Source organism: Acomys russatus, chromosome 19 (genome assembly GCF_903995435.1).
Source record: "Acomys russatus chromosome 19, mAcoRus1.1, whole genome shotgun sequence".
In the NCBI taxonomy this organism is placed as follows: Eukaryota; Metazoa; Chordata; class Mammalia; order Rodentia; family Muridae; genus Acomys; species Acomys russatus.
The window spans coordinates 9,602,189-9,618,921 of record NC_067155.1 but is presented as its reverse complement, the minus strand read 5'-3'; the positions used below and the strand labels follow the sequence as shown (position 1 = coordinate 9,618,921).

The 16,733-nt window shown below is 43.9% G+C and overlaps 3 pseudogenes; all 3 read right to left on the bottom strand.

Moving 5' to 3' along the window:
* Positions 1-2,772: 2,772 nt before the first annotated feature.
* Positions 2,773-3,070, bottom strand: LOC127203603 (ataxin-7-like protein 3B; annotated as a pseudogene).
* Positions 3,071-7,426: 4,356 nt separating this feature from the next.
* On the bottom strand, positions 7,427-7,724 carry LOC127203604 (ataxin-7-like protein 3B; annotated as a pseudogene).
* Positions 7,725-13,468: 5,744 nt separating this feature from the next.
* Positions 13,469-13,761, bottom strand: LOC127203605 (ataxin-7-like protein 3B; annotated as a pseudogene).
* Between the last annotated feature and the right edge of the window lie 2,972 nt (positions 13,762-16,733).

Genomic DNA, 16,733 nt, shown 5'->3' with positions numbered 1-16,733 from the left:
ACAGAGGAAGGCTGCTTTCTCATACTATTCAGGACCACCAACCCAAGTGACCTGGTCACTTCCACCTCAATCTAAATCCAGAAAGACCTCCACTGACTTTCCCACAGGCCAATCAGGATAGAGGCAATTTTTCAGCTGAAGCTCCCACACTTCATGCCTGGAACCTATGGCAAGTTTGCAAACAAAAAAGCCCCCATTGCCCAAAGCAAACAACCTGCCAGATCTAGGTATTGTGAAACACCCCTGATAGGCACACTCTTGGGAAGCTGAGAGGTAAGAGGATTTTGAATTTAGGCAAGCCTCTGATACTTTACAAGAATCTGGCTCAAAAGTAGAAGGATGGTGGACATCAGCTAGGCAATTGTTCCCAACTAAGCGAAACTATCCAATGCAGCTGTGGCAATGGTCATTTTGACTTCCTTGAATTGAAGATTTTTGACTTTGCATTAAACCCAGAAGCCACAGAGATGAACACCCTGAACTGTGTTTCCATATTACTACAGCATGGTGCTGATCCACACATGACAGATTTCCATGGAAACGCATCCCTCCACTCTGCTGTGTTTGATGGAAACAGAACAATTGCCAGGGAACTGCTTGACCACTACGTAGATATTAATGTAAAAACAGAGGTAAAGACCATTCACCTTCATTCCCAACCTGCTTCCAGCACTGACACTGGGATCCCTTTACCACATGCCAAAGCTCAGGAATTTTCACAAGCATTTGTGAAGAGGAATACATTTTTTAAATATTAAAAAAACCTAATTTTCCCTCAAAATCCATCTTTCATATTTGGGGTAGTTAATCAAGAGAAACAAAATGCAGCACATTTTTTCTTTCCTTTTGTTCTGAACAAAAATCCGAGTGACCAAGTTGCATCTGGGACCCCAGGCTGCACCTGATAGGCTGTGGAGCAGTGGAAAGGAACATGGCCAAGCCAGACAGAAGAGGCTGACCTTGTAGTGGGCACAGAATGTGGTAAAAAGCCTTTCAACTAAAGCAGCACCTCTCTAATCTGATCCAGCTGGGACTCTCACCCTCCTGCCCTCCACAAACTCTCACTTAGGGACTAAAACACGGGACAGTTTTGATATGCCACTCACTTCCCATCCACTTCTAACCAAGCCTCCAAAGTCAGGACATCTTGGAGGCCTTTTCCCAACTCCCAACAACCAAAAGACAGCCCCTGCTCACTTGAAGGCCTGGAGGACTAAGTGAAACTATGTACTGCCCCTTGCTGTGGGCAGAGAAGGTGGTGACAGTCTTATTCACCACAGCAGAGATCTGACTGCCCCCTATAAGGAAGAAGGGATTCTGCAACTATGTCAGGCCCCTGCAGGATTCTTAGCATTGAACTCATTCTCATGACTGAGGGCAGAAGGAAAGAGTTCCCTCCTTCTTGGCCATGATACCTTCCGTAGTTCATTGGTCACCCTGGTGGATAGTGACCTGTCATAACAATCAAGTCAGACCGATGGGCTAGTTATTTCACCAGCACCTCAAAAAGAGGAGCAGATTGTCCCACCAAACAAATGTCCTCAGGATATAATTCAAGACATGGACCTTCCAGATGGACATGGTATGCAGTCATGGAGGTACATGTCATCCACAGAGCATCAAAACATCATTTTCAGCCCTGTGTAAACAACCTTGCCTGAAGGGGACGGGCTACATGGCCAATGTTCAGCCATCTTGTCAGAGCCTAGATTCCTATTTCTCCAGCAGTCTGCCATTTACCAGACACCAGCTGACCCTGTCGTGGTTCAGCAGTTAAAGATAGGATTTAGACGAAGACACCCTGTTGTAGAGAAAGATCGCAAAATATTCGGTGTGGCAGGATGTTGTGACCTGCTTGGAAGTCCTCGCATCTTGAGATAGCCTGCAGCTGGGTTGCCATAGAAATATGCTTCCCTACCCTCTGCCTTATAAAAACTCTGTGAAATTTCTCAATAACCAGGGTTTGATCAGAATCCAGACTTGCCCACTTTTTCGTGTCTTGAGTTCTGTTTCTATACAGGAAAATACTCCTCCAGAGCATTAGTCGAACCCCGGCAGGTCAGGGCACTTGCCCTTTGCCACTAGGTGGAATGGAGAGACAGGGCTTCACATGAGCCAAAGGCAAACCCTTGTCCCCACATCAGTTGAAATCACTGAAAATGTTGGACTTTTGCAAAAACAGGTAACTCTGAAATACTCATAGACAAGGTCACAGGGCTTCCTACCAAATTTAAATGAGAACTGATTATTTTTCATATCCGAGTCCCATACCTGACCTCTATTTGTATCAAAGAGGCCCAGACTGAGCCTTGGAAATCAGAACAGTCCCAGTCTGCTGAAGCTAACTGTGGTCTGACCACCAACTGCATCCAAATAGTGCAGGAACTCTTTGACATCAGGCAGATGCCAAATCTGAGAACCAAAAGAATTTGATATTCTGGACACACAGCAGCTCCCATATGTCCTGAGGGCTCCCTAGGGATCTTGTCCATGCAGATGTGTTTATAGAGCTCAGAATACTTCATGACGCCTGCGGACTCTCTCTCTCTCCAGAATTTCAAAGCCCCTATCCAATGGATCCCAATTCCCAAAGTCTCCTCTTTTGGTTTTTGTTTTTAAATGCTAGAACCTTTAGATTGAAATAAGACTTTTGTGTCTTCCTTTTTTTTTTTTTTTTTTTTTTCATCTTTTTCTGTCTTAAACTTAGCTTACTCCTCCAAGCCGATGGAACCATCTATATTACTGTCTTTTATGCCCGCTCTCATTTCATGACTACTGCAATTCTGGAGGTGACTGTTGCAGCTCCTGCTGGGGCTCAGATGCACATTCTCCTGGATGGGAACAACATTGGTGGCTGGAGGCTCCTTTGCCCACCACTGGCTGGATGCCAAAACCCTTCACACTGCCAGTGTCTACAAACTCCAGTAGAAGGAGCCACATGTGACTGCCCAGTGCACCTCAGAGCAGAAGCCCAGGAAGGAATCGAATCCTCTTTCAGGTCTACAGAGATCTCCTGAGTGATGGCCTCCAGCTTGCTAGGATCCAGGTTGGCCATCGAAATCTCCTCCATCTTGTTCCATAAGCAACTGTGCGGAGGGCGCTGGTTCTCCTCTCTGGGAGAGGACAGGTCCTCCAGGGAGGCAAATGCTGAGTCTCACGACAGCAATGGCTGCTCCAGAGCACCAAAGGTCACTGGTCTCTGAGCAGAGCCACGTGCGGGATTCTAGGCTGCACCAGGGCCTGACTAACTGTTAAACCCTTGCCATGCTGGCCTCTTCCTCTCACAGACAGTCTGAACAAGATAATTATTCTTTGTCAAAGAAGACATATTTTTTGAAATACAGATTGAGAAACCTTGCTTCAGAGACTTCCCTTTAGCTCATTCACTCAACAGGGGCAAGCAAACTTTTACTGTATGTTCTGGGTTGAGCTTAGTGGATGGGAAACTTCATGCAAATTGGTGCTTGGAACCAATGAGTATTTTAGCGAGAATTCTGGAGAGGAATGTTGTTGGCAGTACGATGTGGGACAGGGAAAAAGTCTGTCAATGAGAGAAATTGTATGGGAAATAGAGCAGGGCTGAAGGAGAGTCCATTCTTTTTGATTCAAGTACATCTTGATGTACACAGAATCTGTGATGAATTTGCAGAGGAGAACACACTCTGATGTAAATCTTTTTTTTTTCTTTTACAGAGTGCCATCACACCATTTTCCATTGCTGTATCTAGAAATACGAGCAGATGGCTGCCTTCTTGAAAGAGAAAGGTACAAATGTACATGAAGTCATTGAGTCCAATAGGTACAGTCTCCCCTTTGTCACAATCTCAGTGCTGTTCTGTATGGTGACAATGACTTAAGTCAGAAACAGTAAACTGATAGAAGCAGATAATGAGGAACCCTTGAGCTCACAAGACTAAACCTTCCAGGATTCAGTTCAGCAGGGTGAATTCCTTAGTGTCTCCTGGCCTGGGAGCAGATTCTCTCCTGGAATGAAGCAATCTGCACCACCACAGCCTTCTCTCTCAGCTCCCTGCAGCTTCTCTCAGGCAGCCAGCATTTCTCTAGACACTTCTCTGGCTCCTTCCTCCCCTAGATGGTCGATTTGGAACACAACAGCCCTGTTGGAGTCTCAGGTTCTTTACCCCAATTCAGGACCCAGGATGGAGCCTCTCAGTTCACCACAATGAGCATCTGAGTGGGGTCTCTGCTGTGTTTGCAAGAGACAGACCATGCTAACATTGCCCACACCTGAGGCAAAGTCAGCCATCCTTCCACAAATCCCCAGATTTGTCTCAAATGAAGTAATACCAACAAGCAGTGACTCTGCTCACTTATGTATACATTTCCGTATTTGGAATAAAACACTTTTTGGGTTCTGTGTGTGTGTGTGTGTGTTTGTGTGTGTGTGTGTGTGTGTGTGTGTGAGAGAGAGAGAGAGAGAGAGAGAGAGAGAGAGAGAGAGAGAGAGAGAGAGAGAGAGAGAGAGGTGCACTGTAGTGCTTATAGAAATACCATCAGAAGAAAATTGTAATTACTTTAGCAATACATTAACATGAGGGAAGCTCACAGAGAAAAAGTCAATTCTTGTGAAATGTGCTGAGAGATCTTGTTCCATATTCTTACTGCTGGCTTAATGTTCCTACAGTGTTAAACGACATAATTTTATTCTGAAAACTCTCTTTTTGCTTCTCTAAACATGAATTTTAGACTAAAAACTTGCTTTTTCTTTGTCTAAACATGAATTATATGTTCATCCACTTTCCCTGAAGCATTAATTCTTTTCTTGGAAAGAATCCTATTGTGTTACAGTGATAGACATCAACCTGACCCTCCTTATAGCATGTGGATCATGGCTCCCTCAGGAGTTACCCATAGAGGTACATTGAGCACATTTAACTACTACTGAGAGCAAAAATGACTTGGGAACACTCTGTCAGGATCCCAGGCACCTGAATTTTGCCTTTCTTCTTGGACAACAGCTTTACATGCAAACTTCCTTGAGATCCCTGAGGGACACCAGAGCAGAAGCTCAGGGCAGGTAACAGGAGGGAGGCACTGAAGCAGACACCACAGGGGAAGGCTGCTTTCTCTTACTACTCAGGACCACCAACCCAAGTCACCTGGCCACTTCCACCTCAATCTAATCCAAGAAAAGTCTCCCCTGACTTTCCCACAGGCCCATCAAGATAGAGGAAATTTTTTCACATGAAGCTCCCCCACGTCAGATGCCTGGAGCCTATGTCAAGTTTGCAAAACAGAAAAGGCCCCATTCCCCAAATAAACAACCTGCCAGATCTAGGTATTGTGAAACACCCCTGACAGTCACACTGTTGGGAAGCTGAGAGGTAAGAGGATTTTGACTTTAGGCAAGCCTCTGATACTTTACAAGACCCTGGCTCAAAAGGAGAAGGATGGTGGACATCAGCTGGGCAATTGTCCCCAACTAAGCGAAACTATCCAATGCAGCTGTGGCAATGGTCATCTTGACTTCCTTGAATTGAAGAATTTTGACTTTGCATTAAACCCAGAAGCCACAGAGATGAACACCCTGAAGTGTGTTTCCATATTACTACAGCATGGTGCTGATCCACACCTGACCGATTTCCATGGAAACGCATCCCTCCACTCTGCTGTGTTTGATGGAAACAGAACAATTGCCAGGGAACTGCTTGACCACTACGTAGATATTAATGCAAAAACAGGGGTAAAGACCATTCACCTTCATTCCCAACCTGCTTCCAGCACTGACAGTGGGATCCATTTACCACATGCCAAAGCTCAGGAATTTTCACACATTTTTGTGAAGAGGAAAACATTTTTTTTTTAATTAAAAAAAAAACATTTTCCCCCTCAAAATCCATCTTTCATATTTGTGGTATTTACCAAAGAGAAACAAAATGCAGCACATTTTTTCTTTGGTTTAGTTCCAAAACAAAAATCTGAGTGTTCAAGCAGCATTTGGGACCCCAGGCTGCACCTAATAGGCTGTGGAGCAGTGGAAAGGAGCATGGCCAAGCCAGACAGATGAGGCTGACCCTGTAGTTGGCAGAGAATGAAGGAAGAAAACATTTCAATTAAAGCAGCACCTCTCTAATCTGATCCACCTGGGACTCTCACCCTCCTGCCCTCCACAAACTCTCACTTAGGGACTAAAACATGGGACAGTTTTGATATGCCACTCACTTCCCATCCACTTCTAACCGAGTCTCCAAAGTCAGGACATTTTGGAGGCCTTTTTCCAACTCCCAACAACCAAAAGACAGCCCCTGCTCACATGAAGGCCTGGAGGACTGAGTATCACCATGGACTGCCCCTTGCTGAGGGCAGGGCATATGGTGAAAGTCTTATTCACCATAGCAGAGGTTTGACAGACCACTTTAAGGAAGAAGGGATTCTGCAACTATGTCAGGCTCCTGCAGGGCTCCTAGCATTGAACTCATTCACATGACTGAGGGCAGAAGGAAAGAGTTCCCTCCCGCTTGTCCATGATACTTTCCATAGTCCATTGGTCACTCTGGTGGATAGTGACCTGTCATAACAATCAGGTGAGACCCATGGGCTAGTTATATCACCAGCACCTCAAAAATAGGAGGAGATTGTCCCACAAAACATATGTCCTCTGGATATAATTCAAGACATGGACCTTCCAGATGGACATGGTATGCAGTCATGGAGGGTCATGTCTTCCACAGAGCATCAAAACATCATCTTCAGCCTTCTGTAAACAACCTTGCCCTTTCTCACTAAATGGAATGGAGAGAAACTGCTTTGCATGAGCTAAAGGCAAAACCTTGTCCCCATATCAGGTGAAATCACGGAAAACTTTGGGTCTTTGGGAAAACAGGTAGGTGACTCTGAACTTCTCGAAGACAAGGTCACAGGGCTTCCAACCAAAGTCAAATGGGAATTGTTTATTTTGCCCATCCGAGTCTCATAGCTGACCTGTACTTATATCAAAGAGGCCCTGTTGAAGCCTTAGAAATCAGAGCAGTCCAATGAAGCTGACTGTGGTTTGACCATCAACTGCATCCAAACTGTGCAGGAAGCCCTTTGACATCAGACAGATGCCAAATCTGAGAAAAAAAAGAATTTGATATTCTGGACACACAACAGTTCCCATGTATCCTGAGGAAAACCCAGGGATCTTGTCCATCCAGCTGTATTTATAGAGCTCAGAATACAGCATGAGTCCTATGGACTTTCTCTGTCCAGAATTTCAAAGCCCCTTTCCAATGGCTCTGAATTCCTAAAGTCTCCTCTTGGGGTTTTTTATTTTTACATGGTAGGATTTTAAAGTGGAAATATGACTTTTGTTTGTTCTTTTTTTTCCCCATGCCTTTTTTTCCCTCTGTTCAACTTTGCTTACTCTTCCAAGCCTATGGGACCATCAGTGTTACTGTCCTTTATGCCCTCCCTCATGTTGTGACTACTGCAATTCTGGAGGTGACTGTTGCAGCTCCTGCTGGGGCCCAGATGCACATTCTCCTGGATGGGAACAACATTGGTGGCTGGAGGCTCCTTTGCCTTCCACTGGCTGGATGCCAAAACCCTTCACGCTGCCAGTGTCTACAAACTCCAGTAGAAGGAGTCACATGTGACTGCCCAGTGCACCTCAGAGCAGAAGCCCAGGAAGGAATCGGATCCTCTTTCAGGTCTACAGAGATCTCCTGAGTGATGGCCTCCAGCTTGCTAGGATCCAGGTTGGCCATCGAAATCTGCTCCATCTTGTTCCATAAGCAACTGTGTGGAGGGCGCTGGCTCTCCTCTCTGGGAGAGGACAGGTCCTCCAGGGAGGCAACTGCTGAGTCTCACGACAGCAATGGCCGCTCCAGAGCACCAAAGGTCACTGGTCTCTGAGCAGAGCCACGTGCGGGATTCTAGGCTGCACCAGGGCCTGACTAACTGTTAAACCCTTGACATGCTGGCCTCTTCTTCATCAAGAAAGACATATTTTTTGAAATACTGATTGAGAAGCCTTGGTTCAGAGACTTCCCTTAAGCTCACTCACTCAACAGGGGCATCCAAACTTTTACTATATGTTCTGGCTTGAGGGCCTTGGATGAAAAATTCATGCAGGGTTGTGTTTGGAACCAATGAGTATTTTAGCAAGAATTTTGGAGAGGAATATTGTTCGCAGACGATGTGGGACAGGGAAAAGTCCTTTCATTGAGAGAAATTGTATGGGAAATAGAGCAGGGCTGAAGGAAAGTCCATTCTTTGTGATTCAAGTACATATTGATGTACACAGAATCTGTGATGAATTTGCAGAGGAGAAACACACTCTGAAGTAAATCTTTTTTTTTTTTCTTTTACAGAGTGCCATCACACCATTTTCCATTGCTGTATCTAGAAACACGAGCAGATGGCTGCATTCTTGAAAGAGAAAGGTACAAATGTACATGAAGTCATTGAGTCCAATAGGTACAGTCTCTTCTTTGTCACAATCTCAGTGCTGTTCTGTATGGTGACAATGACTTAAATCAGAAACAGCAAACTGATAGGAGCAAGATAGTGAGGAACCCTTGAGCTCACAAGACTAAACCTTCCAGGATTCAGTTCAGCAGGGTGAATTCCTTAGTGTCTCCTGGCCTGGGAGCAGATTCTCTCCTGGAATGAAGCAATCTGCACCACCACAGCCTTCTTTCTCAGCTCCCTACAGCTTCTCTCAGGCAGCCAGCATTTCTCTAGACACTCCTCTGGCTCCTTCCTCCCCTAGATGGTCGATTTGGAACACAACAGCCCTGTTGGAGTCTCAGGTTCTTTACCCCAATTCAGGACCCAGGATGGAGCCTCTCAGTTCATCACAAGGAGCATCTGAGTGGGGTCTCTGCTGTGTTTCCAAGGCACAGAGCATGCTAAGATTGCCCCCACCTGAGGCAAAGTCAGCCATCCTTCCACAAATCCCCAGATTTGTCTCAAATAAAGTGATACCAACAAGCAATGACTCTGCTCACTTATGTATACATTTTCATAGTTGAAGTACAACAATTTTTTGTCTTTTTTTGGCGGGGGAAGTGCACTGTAGTGCTTCTAGAAATACCATCAGAAGGAAATTTTAATCACTTTAACAATATATTAACATGAGGGAAATTCACAGAAACCAAACCAATTCTTGTTAAATGTGCTCTGAGATACTGTTTCATATACTTAATGCGGGCTTAATGTTCCTACAGCGTTATACAGTATAATTTTACTCTGAAAACCTGCTTTTTTGTGTGTGTGTACATGAATTATATTTCAACCATTATCCCTGAAGCATTAATTCTCTTCCGGAAAAAGAATCCTATTGTGTTACAGTGATAGACATCAAACTCATCCTCCTTATAGCATGTGGATCATGGCTCCCTCAGGAGTTACCCGTAGAGGTACATTGAGCACATTTAACTACTACTGAGAGCAAAAATGACTTGGGAACACTCTGTCAGGATCCCAGGCACCTGAATTTTGCCTTTCTTCTTTGACAACAGCTTTACATGCAAACTTCCTTGAGATCCCTGAGGGACACCAGAGCAGAAGCTCAGGGCAGGAAACAGTAGGGAGGCACTGAAGCAGACACCACAGGGGAAGGCTGCTTTCTCTTACTACTCAGGACCACCAACCCAAGTCACCTGGCCACTTCCACCTCAATCTAAATCGAGAAAGGCCTCCACTGACTTTCCCCACAGGCCAATCAGGATAGAGGCAATTTTTCAGCTGAAGTTCCCTCACTTCAGATGCCTGGAGCCTATGTCAAGTTTGCAAAACAGAAAAGGCCCCATTCCCCAAATAAACAACCTGCCAGATCTAGGTATTGTGAAACACCCCTGACAGTCACACTGTTGGGAAGCTGAGAGGTAAGAGGATTTTGACTTTAGGCAAGCCTCTGATACTTTACAAGACCCTGGCTCAAAAGGAGAAGGAATGTGGACATCAGCTAGGCAATTGTTCCCAACTAGGCGAAACTATCCAATGCAACTGTAGCAATGGTCATTTTGACTTCCTTGAATTGAAGATTTTTGACTTTGCATTAAACCCAGAAGCCACAGAGATGAACACCCTGAAGTGTGTTTCCATATTACTACAGCATGGTGCTGATCCACACCTGACCGATTTCCATGGAAACGCATCCCTCCACTCTGCTGTGTTTGATGGAAACAGAACAATTGCCAGGGAACTGCTTGACCCCAATGCAGATATTAATGTAAAAACAAAGGTAAATTCCATTCACCTTCATTCCCAACCTGCTTCTAGCACTGACACTGGGATCCCTTGACCACATGCCAAAGCTCAGGAATTTTCAGATTTTTGTGAGAAAAAAAAAAACCAATTTTTTAAAATTAGAAGACCCACATTTCCTCAAACTGACTGAAGCCGACACCACAGGGGAAGGCTGCTTTCTCGTACTCCTCAGGACCACTGCCTAGTCATGCCACCAACCCAAGTCATCTGGTCACATCCTAGTCAATCAAACAATGGCTCCACTGACTTTTCACATGCTTGGAGCCTATGGCAAGTTTGCAAAACAAACAAAAAAACCCATTCCGCAAAAAAAAAAAAAAAAAAAAAAAAAGCAAAAGGACCTGTCAGATGTAAGTATTGTGACACACCCCTGACAGTTACACAGCTGGGAAACTGAGAGGTAAGGGGATTTTGAATTTATGCAAGCCTAGGTTACTTTAAAAGACCCTGGCTCCAAAAGAGAAAGATGGTGATCATCACCTATGCAATTGGGCCCAACTAATGGAAACTATCCAATGCAACTGTAACAATGGTCATCTTGACTTCCTTGAATGGAAGACCTATGTCTATGTCTTTGCATTAAACCCACAGGGTACAGCGATGAACAAACTGAAATGTATTTCCATATTACTACAGCAAGTTGCTGATCCACACATGACCGATTTCCATGGAAACGCAGCCCTCCACTCTGCTGTGTTTGATGGAAACAGAACAATTGCCAGGGAACTGCTTGACCACAATGCAGAAATTAATGTAAAAACAGAGGTAAAGACCATTCACCTTCATTCCCAACCTGCTTCTAGCACTGACAGTGGGATCCATTTACCACATGCCAAAGCTCAGGAATTTTCAGATTTTTGTGAGAAAAAAAAAAACCAATTTTTTAAAATTAGAAGACCCACATTTCCTCAAACTGACTGAAGCCGACACCACAGGGGAAGGCTGCTTTCTCGTACTCCTCAGGACCACTGCCTAGTCATGCCACCAACCCAAGTCATCTGGTCACATCCTAGTCAATCAAACAATGGCTCCACTGACTTTTCACATGCTTGGAGCCTATGGCAAGTTTGCAAAACAAACAAAAAAACCCATTCCGCAAAAAAAAAAAAAAAAAAGCAAAAGGACCTGTCAGATGTAAGTATTGTGACACACCCCTGACAGTTACACAGCTGGGAAACTGAGAGGTAAGGGGATTTTGAATTTATGCAAGCCTAGGTTACTTTAAAAGACCCTGGCTCCAAAAGAGAAAGATGGTGATCATCACCTATGCAATTGGGCCCAACTAATGGAAACTATCCAATGCAACTGTAACAATGGTCATCTTGACTTCCTTGAATGGAAGACCTATGTCTATGTCTTTGCATTAAACCCACAGGGTACAGCGATGAGCAAACTGAAATGTATTTCCATATTACTACAGCAAGTTGCTGATCCACACATGACCGATTTCCATGGAAACGCAGCCCTCCACTCTGCTGTGTTTGATGGAAACAGAACAATTGCCAGGGAACTGCTTGACCACAATGCAGAAATTAATGTAAAAACAGAGGTAAAGACCATTCACCTTCATTTCCAAACTGCTTCTAGCACTGACAGTGGGATCCATTTACCACATGCCAAAGCTCAGGAATTTTCACACATTTTTGTGAAGAGGAAAACATTTTTTAAAAAATTAAAAAGACCATTTTTCCCCTCAAAATCCATCTTTCATATTTTTGGTGTTTACCCAAGAGAAACAAAATGCAGCACATTTTTTCTTTGGTTTAGTTCCAAAACAAAAATGCGAGTGTCCAAGGAGCACCTGGGACCGCAGGCTGCACCTGATAGGCTGTGGAGCAGTGGAAAGGAGCATGGCCAATCCAGACAGAAGAGGCTGACCCTGTAGTGGGCACAGAATGAAGGAAGAAAACATTTCAACTAAAGCAGCACCTCTCTAATCTGACCCACCTGGGACTCTCACCCTCCTGCCCTCCACAAACTCTCACTTAGGGACTAAAACACAGGACAGTTTTGATATGCCACTCACTTCCCATCCACTTCTAACCGAGTCTCCAAATTCAGGACATTTTGGAGACATTTTCCCAACTCCCAACAACAAAAACACAGCTTCTGCTGCCAGGAAGGTCGAGAGGACCAACTGACATCATGTCCTGCCCCTTGTTAAGGGTAGAAAATGTGGGGACAGTCTTATTCACCAAAGGAACGTCCTGACTGCCCCCTATAAGGAAGAAGGGATTCTGCAATTATGTCAGGCTCCTGCAGGGCTCCTAGCATTGAACTCATTCACATGACTGAGGGCAGAAGGAAAGATTTCCCTACTTCTTGGCCATGATACCTTCTATTGTTCATTGGTTACGCTGGTGGATAGTGACCTATCCTAATGATCAAGTCGGACCCATGGGCTAGTTATATCACCATCACTTCAAAAATAGGAGGAGATTGTCCCACAAAACATATGTCCTCAAGATATAATTGAAGACATGGACCTTCCAGGTGGACATGGTATGCAGTCATGGAGGGTCATGGGTTCCACAGAGCATCAAAACATCATCTTCAGCCTTGTGTAAACAACCTTGCCCTTAGTCACTAAATGGAATGGAGAGACACTGCTTTGCATGAGCCAAAGGCAACACCTTGTCCCCACATCAGTTGAAATCACTGAAAACTTTGAGTCTTTGGTATAAAAAGTAGGTGACTCTGAACTTCTCGAAGACAAGATCGCAGGGCTTCCAACCAAAGTCAAATGGGAATTGTTTGGTTTGCCCATCCGAGTCTCATAGCTGACCTGTACTTATATCAAAGAGGCCCTGTTGAAGACATCAGGGCAGTCCACTGAAGCTGACTGTGGTCTGACCATCAACTACCTCCAAACTGTGCAGGAAGTCCTTTGACATCAGGCAGATGCCAATCCTGAGAAACAAAAGAATTTGATATTCTGGACACACAGCAGCTCCCATGTGTCCTGAGAGCACCCTAGGGATCTTGTCCATGCAGGTGTGTTTTCAGAGCTCAGAATACAGCATGACGCCTGCGGACTTTCTCTGTCCAGAGTTTCCAAGGGTGTTTCCTAAAGTCTCCTCCTGGGGTTTTCTGTTTTTAAATGCTCGGACTTTTGTTTGTTCTTTTTTTTTTTTTTTCCCCCATGGTTTTTTTTTTTTTTTTTTTTCACCTCTGTTCAACTTAGCTTACTCCTCCAAGCCCATGGCAACCAGTCATATTACTGTCCTTTATGCCCTCTCTCATGTCGTGACTACTGCAATTCTGGAGGTGAGCGCTGCAGCTCCTGCTGGGGCCCAGACGCACATTCTCCTGGAAGGGAACAACATGGATGGCTGGGCAATCCTTTGCCTTCCACTGGCTGGATGCCAAAACCCTTCACGCTGCCAGTGTCTACAAACCCCAGTAAAAGTAGCCACATGTGACTGCCCATTGCACCTCAGAGCAGAAGCCCAGGAAGGAATCCTCTTTCAGGTCTACAGAGATCTCCTGCGCGATGCCCTCCAGCTTGCTAGGATCCAGGTTGGCCATCGAAATCTCCTCCATCTTGATCGGTAAACGACTTTGCGGAGGCCGCTGCTTGTCCTCTCGGGCCAGGTCGTGTCCTACAGGTAGGCAACTGCTGAGTCTCGCGACAGCAATGGCTGATTCCAGAGCCCCAACGGTCGCTGTGCTCTGAGTACACGCACGTTTCGTGATTGTAAGCTGCACCAGGGCCTGACTTACCGCTAAACCGTTGCGGTTCATGCCTCTTCCTCTCACAGACTGTCTGGGCGAGATAATAATTCTTAATCAAAGAAAGAAAAAAATTTAAAATACCGATTGAGAAACCTTGCTTCAGAGACTTCCCTTGAGCTCACTCACTCAACAGGGGCATGCAAGCCTTTACTGTATGTTCTGGCTTGAGGGCAATGGATGGAAAACTTCATGCAGGTTGATGCTTTGAACCAATGAGTATTTTAGGGAGAATTCTGGAGAGTAGTGGTGTTCGCAGTACGATGAGGTACAAGGAAAAACTCTGTCAATGAGAGGAAGCACTTGTGTATGGGAAATACAGCTAGGGTGAAGAACATCTATTCTTTGTGACCCGACCAAGTACATATTTACGTACTCAGAATCTGTGATGAATTTTCAGTTGAGAAACACACTATGAGTAAACCTTATTTATTTTTTTCTTTTTCCCTAGTGGGGGGGTCACACCATTTTCCCTTGCTACATCTAGAAACAAATCAGATGGCAGCGTTTTTAAAAGAGAGAGTTGCAAACGTACATGAAGTCACTGAGTCGAATAGGTACAACAGTCTCTTCTTTGTCACAATCTCAGGGCTGTTCTATAGGGTGACAATGACTTAAGTCAAAAAACACTAAACCCATAGGAGGACGATAATGAGGAACAGCCATTAAGTGTTACTTGGAAAAAGGACCGCTCATACCACACTAAAACAGTATGCACCTGCGCTCAGATCCTCTTTCAGTACTGATTTTTGTTATTTGTAATCTGACTTAGTGGTAATTTATAAGTAAATTATATTTGCTTACATCAACTTCACATTCATTTGTTTTGAAAAGGATTTGTGTAGTTTTATTATAATTAAAAATGAAATGTATAATAGCTTTTAGTATTTCCTTTTGATTTCTACTGTTTCTTATATACTTTTTTTAAAAATGCTATATTCAACATTAATAGGTTTAGAAAATAATGCTGTCTTTTTTTATCACTCTGCTTTCAGTGGTTTTTGAATAGTCAAGTATTATTGTCATATGATGTTTTCCATCCTGACAACATATGTTATTACCTTATGATATTTTTTTTTTGTTCCTGTCCTCTCTCAATTTTTTGGTGCTGTATGTAGTCAGCTGTGCACCCAAACTCCTGAAACATGTAAGAAATCGGGGACTATTTTCCATGGTGAGTGCAAAGAACTGAGATTCAAGTTCCTTAACTACACTGGGGAATCTCACCAGCCCTGTCCTTGGGAAATAGTTTTCCAGAGCAGGATTCCATAACAGGGTGTAAATCCCGACGTGGAAGCAAGGAGAGCTATTGATTCAGAGTTTACCAGCTACATCCCCTGGAATCTGGGGCTTAGCCATAGCCAGGAAAGAATGAGAATAGAGAGCCTGTGTTCCCCTTCAGTGAGTTCTGGAACAGGACGTGATGCCACACCGCACAGCAACATATGGTGATGTTTTGGCCATTTATTAGTAAACAGGTAAGTAACAAAGCAATAGCACCAGTATGATGCTATGACTGTGCTGTCTTGTGAGAGTGCTGGCAGATGGATGCTGAAAGGCCAGGATTGAATTCCCACTGCACCAAGCACATGCCTTGGGGGGAAAATATCGGACTCATAATCAAGTGCCGAAGCATAGATTAAGTGATTTATAAATAAACACCTAACGTAAGTTATATTAGGAACGGAAAAAGTGTAGCATGCCAAAATATATGGAAAGTGTTTTTCATGTGCATATTAAAATAATTAACACTTTCTTGCTATATCACAGTGAAGCTTCACCTGGAGGAAGAGTGAAAATCCATGCTTAATATGTCTACACAGATCAACACAGGTAAGATTTTTGATATTTGCTTAACTCTAAATCAGGGTTCTCAACCTGTAGGTCACGATCCTTTTACCGGTCAAATGACCATATCAAAGGAGTCACCTAAGGCCATCATGCATATCAGGAATTGAGATTATGAGTAGCAAAGTTATAATTATGAACTAGTAAAGGAAATAGCTTTATATTCGAGAGTCAGCCCAGTGTGAAGAGCTGTATGACAGCATTAGGATGGTTGAGAACCACTGCTCTACCTATAAATAAATATGCCATAATAAAAAGAGTAAAAAAAAAATTGCGTGTCCCAGAAAGAAGTAAAGAAATCAAATATAAATTCAGAGATTACTTCTAAGAATAAGAAAGTTCATATATCAAACCATATTGCCCGAAAAAGACGAGTTTAGTTCATTTGGGGCCCTGGGTATGCAATATCTCTTTTTTCCTTTTTTTAAAAAATTAATTTATTCTTGTTACATCTCAATGGTTATCCCATCCCTTGTATCCTCCCATTCTTTCCTCCATCCCATTTTCCCCTTATTCCCCTCCCCTATGACTGTAATGATCATAATGAGTGAGTTAACCCAGAAGCAGAAAGACTCAAATGGTAAATACTCACTTATATCTGCATACTAGCCCAAGGGACATGTCCCACGAAAGCCTTCACTTACCAGGAAACTGGGACAGAGGGGAGGACATCCTGTTGGGACTCTAGATGAGAGAAGCATGGGAGAATAGCAAAGTAGAAGGATCCAGAGGGTCCTAGAAACCTACAAGTAGAACATTAGGATAGGCAGATTTGGGCCCAGGGGTCCCGCTCAAACTAAGGCACCAGTCAAGGACAATACATGCAATATCTCTTAATACAAAAGAAAACAGAGTGTTAAGATAGTACGTTGTATGTATTCTGTATATATACGTTATAGCAGTTTGGACTTGTTATGTATTCTTCCTTCTTTCAG